Here is a 12,223-nt window from a genome sequence, read left to right on the forward strand (position 1 = left end):
TGATGATGATGAACGCCCATTTCAAGTAAGACATACGAACTACGGGGGTACATATACTAGGGGTTTTTATTGTAGTGCATAAGTGTGTGCGCCTATCACAATAATACTTAGTTTGGCAGAAGAATATGTGATGAGAGGTTGGTACCTAACCAGACGGGCTTGCACAGCCATACCACTACGTAAATTATGTATATAAGAACAAAAACAAAATTTGCTATAAAATCTGCATTACAATAAAAACTCCCTAATTTTTTCGATTTAAATTGAATAAATATGCGTCTAAAATATTTTAGAAATATATAGAATTAAATAAAAGAATAGAACTGTAAAAGATCAATCCCTTTTTTGTTATTTAGCTTAACGTGGAATTAGTCAACAGATTAAAGTGAAAAATTCCAAAAATACTCGTATACGCTGAAACCAGCTGCTTTTATTTATGCATAGAGTGCCCCATTGGTTGAAGTGGAGCGGTCCGACAGGAGCGAATTTAACAGTTTTTCATATTATTCCCTATGGAATGCAACATTCTGGTTGCATCTGCATCACAAACGTCGGCGTAAAAATTTTTCAGATCACGACAAAATCCGGCTCACAAGCGAACCGCATACATTTTCATAAAATTTTGCATATTTGATGAATTTAAAAAAAGGTTCGCCTGCGTATCGCCATTTACCCTCGACGTAGTTATATAACCTTTGGCAAGAGTCTTCATTCATACATTTAATGGGAATAATGACAAGGAATTATTGAGTAACTGATATGATTTATTAATATTATTATCCATATGCCGACCATAAGTAGTTAAGTTCTTTGTGCCTGTAGTGAAAATACTGTACTTGAACGATAAGATTAAGATAATTGAATTTAATTAATTTTATATTCAAATTTTATTTTTCCTAATTCACACAAAAACGAATAGACTTTATATATATATATATATATATATATATATATATATGTTTATACTATATATATATATATATATATATATATATATATATATATATATGTTTCCTGTTATATGTGATATATAATACATCTTATGTCAAAGAAGTTGGAGAGAAAATTGTCAGTCCAAGCGCTTTCCAAACGAACGCTGCCAAAACTATAACAAATACACGAAATCCTTATAAATAAGATTTGTAGAAGTAGATACAGTTCATATAAAAGCTTGGTACGGCTTATATATGTATGTACAGACAAATATTGTTCAGAAATTAAAAAACAAATGAATCGCTCAATAGAGGATTCTTCTATCACTATACACATCGAGGTAAGATCAATGGTAAGAAAACTCCTTCACTGTTGCTTAAGTATTCAAACATTGAAATCCATGTTGATTTTTCACAGGTTTTTATATAATTCCAAAAAAAAATTTCATGGCTTATTTCCTTTATGGCAAGCACCACTGAATTTTCATGTGCTTAATTTCTGTTTATAATTCATCTCGTGCTTTTCGGTGAAGGAAAACATCGTGAGGAAACCTGCATTTGTCTAATTTCATCGAAATTCTGCCACATGTGTATTCCACCAACCCGCAATGGAGCAGCTTGGTGGAATAAGCTCAAACCTTCTCCTCAAAAAGGGAGAGGAGGCCTTAGCCCAGCGGTGGGATATTTACAGGCTGTTACTGTTACTGTATTTCCTTTATGATGTTTATTTTCGTCGTCGTATAAATTAACTGATTGCAAATGAAGCGGAACTTGTAATAACATTGCTATTTTGATTATTTATTTAACGTGCCTCTACTAGTGCCAGAGATTCCCCAAGATGATTGAAACTTTGATTCTACATTAAAATATATACACAGAAACCTTTGCCCACCTTTGGGACCTTCACTGTATGTTACTCGTACTTTAAATATAAAAAAGAAAGTGCATTGTTTAAAAATAACGGAAACCAGATAAAATACACACAATATAAGATAAACAGCGAAAATTTCACCGAATATTCCTTAAAACGTCCGTCGCGGACGAGGGTTTTGTAATCAAAAATGCAAATTAAAATTTTAAATTATACTTATTTGCAAGTCTGTATTTTCGTTAACGAATTTTGTTGTATCCGACACTTTGTTGTCTTTTTCATTTCTTGCATATTTGATAATATACTCTCTTGTAATTTATATAACCTTTAGCAAACATCTGACCCTTAGTTATATTAAAATAATAATCATTATCTTTTCATTGTTCTTCTGATTGAGTTGAAACATTGTGCAATTGTTTATGACGTTTAATCGTTATATAGAATAGCATAAATATAGGAAGCAGGTTAATCGTTTTATATATTTTTTACAACAATAAAAATATATCATTCTCATAATCCGATGGGACGGCAATTCGACCGGAAAGAGTTCAGGCGAAGAACCAACAGCTGTACGTGCTTTCCGCGACACGGGAATGTACACACATCCAACTTCTAGACTCCTGGCTGCTACTGAGCTTTTTCTTCAAAAAAACTTATACCTTTTTATCAGCCTGAGCTGGAGTTTGAACCAAAAACTTAGGAAATGCGATCTAATAACAAGCCATTAGACCAACGAAGCATTCAGCTGATTAGTGCAATGATTACTACAAATAACTTTTCTTAACTATCACAAATACGAGATAATATACCGTATACGACAAATGTTTGTATAGGCAATGTTGTCGTTTGTCATAGCCTGGCTGATATTACAATATCACCACCCCAAATGTATCCTTAGGCTATCAAGTGAGATATTGTTATTATTACTCAACACACGAGTACAAACAATATAACAATACAAACACTCTGAAGTCTAATCTTAGTTAGGAATTCTAGAAGCCGATTTTAATTACTCGAGTTATATATTTTTGTGATGTACTGTAATAAGGAACGTAATAGGCTCCACGCTTGGTTGACTGACGTCATACACAAAATAACTCTTCATGGTTAGAAAATAAGAGCCGAAGGCTTACTGGCTATTCCACGTATGACGTTTATAGTCCAGCAACCGACGAATATGGGATGATGATAATGATCCGATATCTATATGATCTTCTCATTAACTCTCGTGAGCTATCTTGATTAGGCGGCTTATTCAATGATGTGAGTGAAGGAAATAGAGAACGCATCCGTATTTGAGCTTAATGACTTGGCTACGTTAGGAATAATAATTTGCAATATGATATTATATATCTCTCATCAGTTGTTCGCTCTTGACAGAGTGGTCGTGGTTGACGATGATGACGCATCGTTTTTGGCTAATGTAGCCCCCGCTATGTGTCTCCATTTGATGCGGTCTTCGGCATCTCTAGAACATTGGACTATGAATGTCTGTGTTGCAGCTTTTATAATGTCTGTCCAACGCTTGGGTACTCGACCGCGTGACCGTTTGCCTTCCACTTGCCCTTGGACAACGAGTCGTTCCATGGAGTGTTCATTTCGAACAATGTGTCCGAAGTATTTGAGAATTCGTGCTTGCATAGTCGACGATAGTCTTTTTTGATTTTTAGTTCCTCTAAGATCGAGATGTTAGTCCGAAATGCTGTCCAAGGGATCCGCAACAGTCGCCGCCAACACCACATTTCGAGTGCGTCAATTTTGCGTCAGTCTTTCTGTCGAATCGTCCATGTTTCTGCGCCATAAAGAAATATAGGGAAGACCAGGCTTCTCAACAGCCGGACTTTACTAAAATTTATAAATTAGTAAATTACTAATTTACTTTAAAATTACTGATTAATTATCTATGTAATTTTTAACCATTGACTTCCAATACGATAGAGGTACGATAGATTAAATATGTACACAATATCGTTTGCAGCGGTATTCGCATCGTATAATCTTCTAGATGTATTTATTAAAATATCAATCAATAAATTCGCGAAATATCCTACGATATACCAGATAACATACGAAAATGAGGTTAATATATATCATAGGCATGATTGAATATACAAAGGAGACAGAACACATTTAAATTTCGAACGAATCGAATTTAGTATTCGTATATTACCAGATGAGAGTTGAGTAATTGAAAGTTTCCTTGAAATAAGTTGAAATTAAATAAATGAATCAGATAGAAGTTTTGATATAATCCCAACTTTAACGCAAATCGGACGGGAAGTTTTAATGATGATTTATACCGGGATTCGAGGGAGAAAAATATTATATCTGCTAAGATCAAGTGATGTAATTAACATCCTTTCTCTTAATTGAGGAATATAACGTGCATGAGATTGATTGAAAACAAAATTTTACACGCGAATTATGCAATATTTTTATATTATTTCAGGCCAATGTGAATATTTTTATGTCATATTTTATTTCAATACTGACTGCTCTTGATGCAACTTTACCTCAATATTTCAGCTGCAATTAAACGAATATTAAATTAACTTTTAGCATTTATTCAAATTTTACTATGAAAGGAAGTTAAAAATTTTTTTTGAGCGTCTCGATACTAAATGGGTTTATTTTACATTGAATGTCAATAATACCTTTAAAGCTGAAGTGTTCCGATATATATAAGTATGAATAAGGCTCCTCAGTGCAACTCAACTTTGTATGGGTTTATTTTTTGAAATATATTTTATTAGTATATTTTTTTTTATAGAAAAGGAAGGCGGACGAGCATATGGGCTACCTGATGGTAAGTGGTCACCAAACGCCCTTAGACATTGGCATTGTAAGAAATGTTAACCATCGCTTACATCACCAATGCGCCACCAACCTTGGGAACTAAGATGTTATGTCCCTTGTGCCTGTAATTACACTGGCTCACTCACCCTTCAAACTGGAACACAACAATATCAAGTACTGCTGTTTTGCGGTAGAATATCTGATGAGTGGGTGGTACCTACCCAGACGAGCTTGCACAAAGCTCTACCACCAGTAAAATTAAAATATTGAGAAATATTTTATTAAATCTCAACAACTTTCTTATACCTAAAGCATAGTACAGGTACACCAAGGTCACCAAATCTAGAGTCAATTGTACAGTACTAACAATTGTATCAATTGGAGATTGGTCTTGGAAAAAATGCCACTAAATATATCACAGTACTATATAACACAAGATATATGAACTAAATCACCTAAATATATATATTTCTTAATTTACTTCTGGTATATAAAAAAAAATTAATATCAGATAAGTTTTGCGCCAAAGAATTTTTTTTAAAAAAAAAGTGTTTTCCGGACAACCTACTCATAATATACACCTCAATATTCGCCGCGAAAAATTAATAGGCTGTTACTAAACTTCGCTGGCTTAAGTTTTAAATCCTGAAGAGGATCTAATCACGTCGGGGTCACCAGTGAAGAGGATCGCAGCTTAACCACAATTAAAAACTCCGGCAGACTTTAAGAATTATTTATTGTGACAAGTCAACAATGTTTACATTAGAGCGCACAGTAAAAATAGTTGAAATAATTAATTTATTAAAAATAAACAACAACAACAGCGCTTATATAGGCATTCCCCTCTCACGATGACCACCACGCGTGCTTGCCACTTTTGGGACCTCCTCCTAGGCGAAAACAAAAGCGATGCATGCGGCCATCTTGCTGGGGGTGTGGTCAAGCGTGTGACGTCGCTGCGAGGACAATAGATGCGCATGCGACCATATTGCCGAAGGGGCGTATCCATACGTGTGACGACATACATCAGACCACTGCAACATCACCTGATCCATGACGTGGTTGATCAGGTGATGTTTGTGCTGCGTTTAGACGCATTGTGCACTCGCCACAATCCCATTAAGAGTCCTTTTGTTTTTCTTTAAACGTAATCTCGGCTATCTGTATAATTACTTAATTACAAAAGATGAACTAAGAGGGGAGATGACAAAAGCGAAAAAATTAGAAAAGGGAATTAAAGAAGCAGTGAAGAAATTCACTCGCAATAACCTCTATTGTCAACTTAAATACATTTATTTCGTGAAACGCGTTTTTTTGTAAACATTAAAACACATCAAATATACAATAAGCTGTGAATTTACTTTTCATAGTGTCAGTGTTATTTTCTTACTATTAATAAAGTTTAATTTTTAATGCGACATTTGTTTTTATTTTATTTTTTTATTTAATACCTTTCATATACACAACGTTGGTCCTACACCTACAACAATCCAATATTACCAGATTACCATCCCTTCGGATTATGAGAGTGCATTGCTTCCGCACATATTTATGCATTTTTATGTGTTCACTTAGTTAGACTCCTTCTAAAGGCCGACGTAGCCGAAATTAGTCAAGAGTACATCATCACCAACACACAGCATAAAGTTTATGACATATACATATACATATGAAATTACGGGAAGATAATAATTATATATCGTAATGGAGGCACAGTAATACTAAAAAGCGCTTTAGCATATCAAGACAAATAAATAAATATTTTGTCTAAGATACTGCTTCCAGTTAATCATGATAAAAAAGTCAATAATAACATAAACGCTCTTGTAGTGATTCACTAAAGTCAATATTATTTTCATCACTTCTTTGTATTGTTTATATTAAATAACGTCCAAGATATATATTTCAGCCAATCATACATTGGCACTTATACTCACAGTATACATAACCTCGGATATAAATTTATATTTATAATTAAAATTTAGTCTTCAGCAGCCAGAAATCATTTAGACTCGTAACAACATAAGATTTTATTGAAACCGTTATCACTAGGTTTTGGTTGAAAGCTATAAATATTGTAAAAGTGTGACGCATATCGTCCACTTAAATTATTGTGTGTCACAGTAACATGTAGGCCATAAATTTACTGAACTTTGACCGGTAAAACTTTGTAAAAAACGTGAATGAAATAAAATAAAATCCATTTAGCGGTCGACCGCTCCCATCGGAGTTTGCGGCTATACGCAGATTTAGCGTTAGATTTTATTTTTATTCTAAGTATATTTGAAAGAAGAATTATTTTTAATTTTAATTTGACAATGATTATATTTTATAACAGTTTCATTCTGCTTATTGAATGAACATCATTTGGCCGTATATATATATATATATATATATATATATATATATATATATATATATATAACATCGTGACAAAATCTTCGTGGATGTTTAGAATGATATTATTTAACTTATTTAACTCATCAGCCTATATTAAAGCAACGTGGAATTAATCAAATCTTGCAATAACGTAGCCTAATAATTTCAAATTAAATGTAATACACTCGTACAAATCTAATTCGATTATAATGTAATTTCAACCAAAGCTGATTGCTACGGTTATTACTATTTTCTTAGTAAATTTTGTGTCAATTTAGTGTGTGTAGTAGAAGTTAAAAAAAGTGGCAGTACAAATTGACTTTGAAATTATATTAATTATATAGCGCCTGATTAGCATTTATATAGGTATATGTATATCAAATAAAATAAAATTTATTCCAAAATGCCAAAAATGTTCATCAATAGAAAAAAAAATGTTTAATTGAATACACAATCATTAGGCCGTAATAAAATTTACTTAAAAAATTAACGTCGTGATTTACAAAAACTTTACATTACACTAGTTTTCAATATGCCATGTCATCAATTTTCTAATAACGTTACAAGTTTAATATCAATAACCAAATGAAATAGATAAAAACAATTTATCGCCAAGGGAATATAAAATATCATAGAAATCAGTTCACGTAGCGTCCCCAACGATAGCGCACTCTGGAAAAGTTGAGCTAGTTTTTTCTCAAAGTTACGCCTTTTGTTTTACAGTTTGGTATGCAGTGAGGGCTAATTGCTGGCAACGTTCCAGTTATCTGACTTGAGTTTAAGACACAATACCAGTTGTTTTAATTTGCTGATTAATATCTGTTAAGATATTTGTGTCATGTGTAAATGTAAAAGGGAATATTAAATATCCATACTTGACGTATTCAAACAAACCTAGGCAATGGAAAATACCTATCATTACTCGTTTTTGTTTACCGCAAGAAAGGCTTTGAAATTACCAAATTGATATCTAATCCAGTACAAAGTTAAAAATAAAATATTTTATGTAAATTATGTTACATTTCAAAGGGTTACGTCGGATCAAAAATATAAAAGGATAAAATTTTCTCGGTATAAAAAAAATCAGATACGCTATATACGCGCTTATATCGAAGCGTAAATCATAAATATCCCGATAGAATTACTTACGCTGAAAATTAAAATGGCCGAGATGGCCTAGTGGTTAGAACGCGTGAAACTTAACCGAAGATCGTGGGTTCGAACCTGGGCAAACTCCACTGAATTTTCATGTGCTTAATTTGTGATATAATTAATCTCGTGATTGATGGTGAAGGAAAACATCGTGAGGAAACCTGCGTGTGTCTAATTTCATTGAAATTCTGCCACATGTGTATTCTACCAACCCGCATTGGAGCAGCGTGGTGGAATAAGCTCCTAACCTTCTCCTAAAAAGGGAGAGCCTTAGCCCAGCATTGGGACATTCACAGGCTGTTACTGTAAAATTAAAATAGTTTGATTTGTGTGTTTTCTAGCTATATTGTCACGGCGCTTTCATAATCATGCTTGTCATAGTAGTTTTAGTTCATTAGACAGTTATTTTTTTCTAGATGGACACCATAATATATATATTTATTTATTTATTTATTTATTTATATATATATATATATATACGCTATAAAACCCACAAATTAATATATAGTATAGCAGCGGCTTGGAATATAAAATAAAAATAGCAGATGCTTGCGTTTCACGCCGAAGGTTGTGGGTTCGATTCCCACCCAGGACAGATATTTGTTTGCATGAACATCTCTGTTTGTCCTGAGTCTGGGTATAATTATAGATAATTATATAAGTATGTATTTACAAAAGAAATGTAGTACATGTAGTATATCAGTTGTCTGGTTTCCATAGTACAAGCTCTGTACAAGCTTAATTTGGGATCAGATGGCCGTGTGTGAAAAATGTCCCAGGATATTATTATTATTGAAATTAACACGCTATGACGCCATTTCGTAACAGAGAATACCCACAGGGAGTTATTCCAACTCTCTCCAAGACAGATGGGGCGGGTAATGCACAACCAAAGAGAGATTACTACCAAAGCAGCTTTATGTGCAATGGTATGCAAATGATATGCGAGTATAACATTCCTAACTTTTTAAAGCTGTGAGTTCCTCTAATCATTGTATTTTTTTATTTATATTTGTAATGCTAAATAACTAATTTAGACAAATATTGCTTAATTAATTACATTAACTATATTCGTTAAAAAATTCTTCTCTTTTTCATAACAATATAAAGAGTTTGACACTGATGTATATTTTCTGCGCGGAAAAAAACATCGCAAATCTAAGTATATAATAACCCATACTTCAAATATTTGTTCTTTAAATTAGGCTTTGTGGTTTAGACTGCGGAAAGAAAAGTTGACGCACTTTGTACTAATTATCAAAGCATTAAAATAACTATACCTTATTCTTCAGAATAATATGTAAAATGCCTGATACGACTGAAAAAATATTTTACTAGCCAGAATTATAAATAAATAATTAATACGAACAAAAGTTATTTGACTAAATAAACATTTAGAATAACCATTATTTTGGAAAACGAGCAAACCCCCGATCTTTTCTATCCAGTAATATACTAGTTATAAATTACGGAAAAAAACTTCCTCGAAAAACAATTTATGTGTTTGTCGCTTTTCAAAGTTTAGGGTTAGGACTTCGAACAAGTTTTTCTTTGGATTGTTATTTAGTGGTCACACTCAACTTTTGCTTTGATATAGAGGCGCTAATAAATTTAACGAGCGTAAAATATTATCACTTAAGTTTTTTTTACAAATAAAACTGACTAAGTTTCTATGACACGAAATGGGTAGTGAATTAAACGAATCCTGAGTTCAGAGGTTGATTTTGGGGAGGTAATCGAGAAAAAAATAAATAAATATTATAACTTTGTCATTAACGCAATATTCGTAATTGAGTAATGTTTTATTCTTTTTTTATAGTCATACGAAATTCTTGACACTGCGGTTATTTGGTGCTATTTTTATTTTGTTTTTTTTTTTTAAATCTTATATAATATATTGAAACGAATGCTTGTTTTTCTTCAAATTATGTGCGTTTACATATTGCATTTTCTTTGAAACTTTGCACAGCTTATGTTAGCAGTTGGGTTCAGGTTTCTGGCATAGTAAAACGTAAAATGGATAACACGCAGTCGTATCGGATAGTTGTGTACGAAAAAAACAAATGAATAAGGTTTTTGGAGTTATGAATGGATAAATTATTTTTCAAATCATCCACTAATATCTCAATACTCAAATCTCCAATTGAGGAGAATAATTCGTAGCGTAATCCGCTATATAAATCCGATGCGATAAATCAAAATCTTAAGCGGGTTTCCTCACGGTGGTTGAATTGAATACAGGATCATGGTATTTAAGAATTATTATAAATCTATATATATAAGCGAAATACCATCACGAGATCTCCTATATTATCCGCTCGATTGACTTTTGTCACAATTACTCCTTCCCGGACGTAAACGCTCACTAAGAACAGGTTTTACCCAAATCCTATCCAAATTACATTTTCTTCATCTACGATTAGCTAGTATAATATAAAAATAATTGTCATTAATTTCAAAATTCTCGATTTATATGAAGAAGTATTTTCTATATTTATATAGAAATAAAATGGGAAATATTGTCGCGCAACAGATATAATAGATTAAACGTTTATCGTTAACAAAACATTTGGAGTTATGAAATCCCAAGCACTCAGACAGTTTCAATGTTCATTATAACTCACGCGTTAATGTTTTTACTATTGTCATTTTAAACTCTATTGCTATTGCCTTAAGGACTAGAAGATATATTTTTGAAAACTATGTCTTAATGTATCTTTCTCTCTTAAATGTCTCTTATGCATATTGACATAAAGGTTAAAATTCTTAAATAACTTAATTTAAAAGTCATTTCATGCATGTATTTTTAATGACGCATTTTTTATGTCACTTTTTACTTTTACATAAAAAACGACAGAAGCTAAATCTACTTTGGTTCGTCGCAATTTATGAAATAGTAAGTTTCAAAACGTATTTACATTAAAAAGAGCGTAACTTATTATTAATCGATAGATGTAAAGGTTCAGTATGTAAGCTAATTTTTTTTTTTTTATAGAATAGGAAGGTGGACGAGCATATGGGCCACCTGATGGTAAGTGGTCACCAAACGCCCTTAGACATTGGCATTGTAAGAAATGTCAACCATCGCTTATAGCCAATGCGCCACCAACCTTGGGAACTAAGATTTTATGTCACTTGTGCCTGTAATTACGTTATTATTGTTCGCCCAGAGGTTGAAATGTGACCATATTGAAAATTTTAAGGAAACATATATATATAAATTGATTTTTTTTAATTTGTTTATGATGTATTATAAGCATAATGGTTAGAAATATGTGAATCTTAATCGATGATCGAGGGTTCAAACACAGGTAAGCACCACTTGGATAGAAATGGAAGCGCATAGAATTGGTAGTCGGACGAGCATATAGGCCACGTGATGTAAGTCATCGCTTACATCACCAATGCGCCACCAACCTTGGGAACTAAGATGTTATGTCCCTTGTGCCTGTAATTACACTGGCCCACTCACCCTTCAAACCGGAACACAACAATACCAAGTACTGCTGTTTTGCGGTAGAATATCCGATGAGTGGGTGGTATCTTCCCAGACGGGCATGCACAAAGCTCTACCACCAGTTTATGATTCATCTCGAGCTCAGCGGTGAAGAAAAACATCTTGAGGAGAAATGCTTGTATCATTTGTAAATCTCCCGTATGTATCCACCACCCCGCATTAGATCAGCGGTTAGAATAAGCCTTAAACTTTCTCTTCCAAAAAAAGGATAGCCATAGAAGTGAGATATATACAGGTTGCTCCTTTTTTATTTTAAATCCCTTCTTGAATTAACTGAGTTTTATTTAAAATTTATAAAACAGAACAGCATAACTATTATAAACCATAAAGCATTTTATCATAAGCCCAAACAATATATAATACAAAGGTAATTTCCTTATATATCGTCCGTACAAGGCTAGTTCGATCTCAATAATTGTAAACTCGCGTATCGCGGAAGCCTTTTAAAGCTATAGTGGAACAAAGTTAGACAGTTAGCGCTTCCAGAATATGCTTGCACGGAAATTGAATCTTTGAACTTACTAACAGTGTTCTTCAGCGGACAACTTTGCTGAGGCACATGACTAATGGACCTGT

At 32.9% G+C, this 12,223-nt stretch overlaps 2 protein-coding genes across 4 annotated transcripts in view; one reads left to right on the forward strand and one right to left on the reverse strand.

Annotated features, from left to right (window-relative positions):
* Positions 1-12,223, forward strand: part of LOC126768150 (tumor suppressor candidate 3) — a 534,937-nt gene that overhangs the window by 303,686 nt on the left and 219,028 nt on the right. The gene's annotated exons all lie outside the window — the stretch shown is intronic.
* The window catches only part of LOC126768130 (exocyst complex component 7), a 287,887-nt gene continuing 280,327 nt past the window's right edge, over positions 4,664-12,223 (reverse strand). The window contains exon 15 of one of the 2 annotated variants that reach the window (XM_050486049.1): positions 4,664-4,690. The gene's annotated coding sequence lies outside the window, so the exon portion shown is untranslated. Of the gene's footprint in view, positions 4,691-11,520; positions 11,548-12,223 lie in introns of those variants that run through there. The other variant, XM_050486050.1, reaches the window with a different exon arrangement.

This window comes from Nymphalis io, chromosome 4, assembly GCF_905147045.1.
Source record: "Nymphalis io chromosome 4, ilAglIoxx1.1, whole genome shotgun sequence".
In the NCBI taxonomy this organism is placed as follows: Eukaryota; Metazoa; Arthropoda; class Insecta; order Lepidoptera; family Nymphalidae; genus Nymphalis; species Nymphalis io.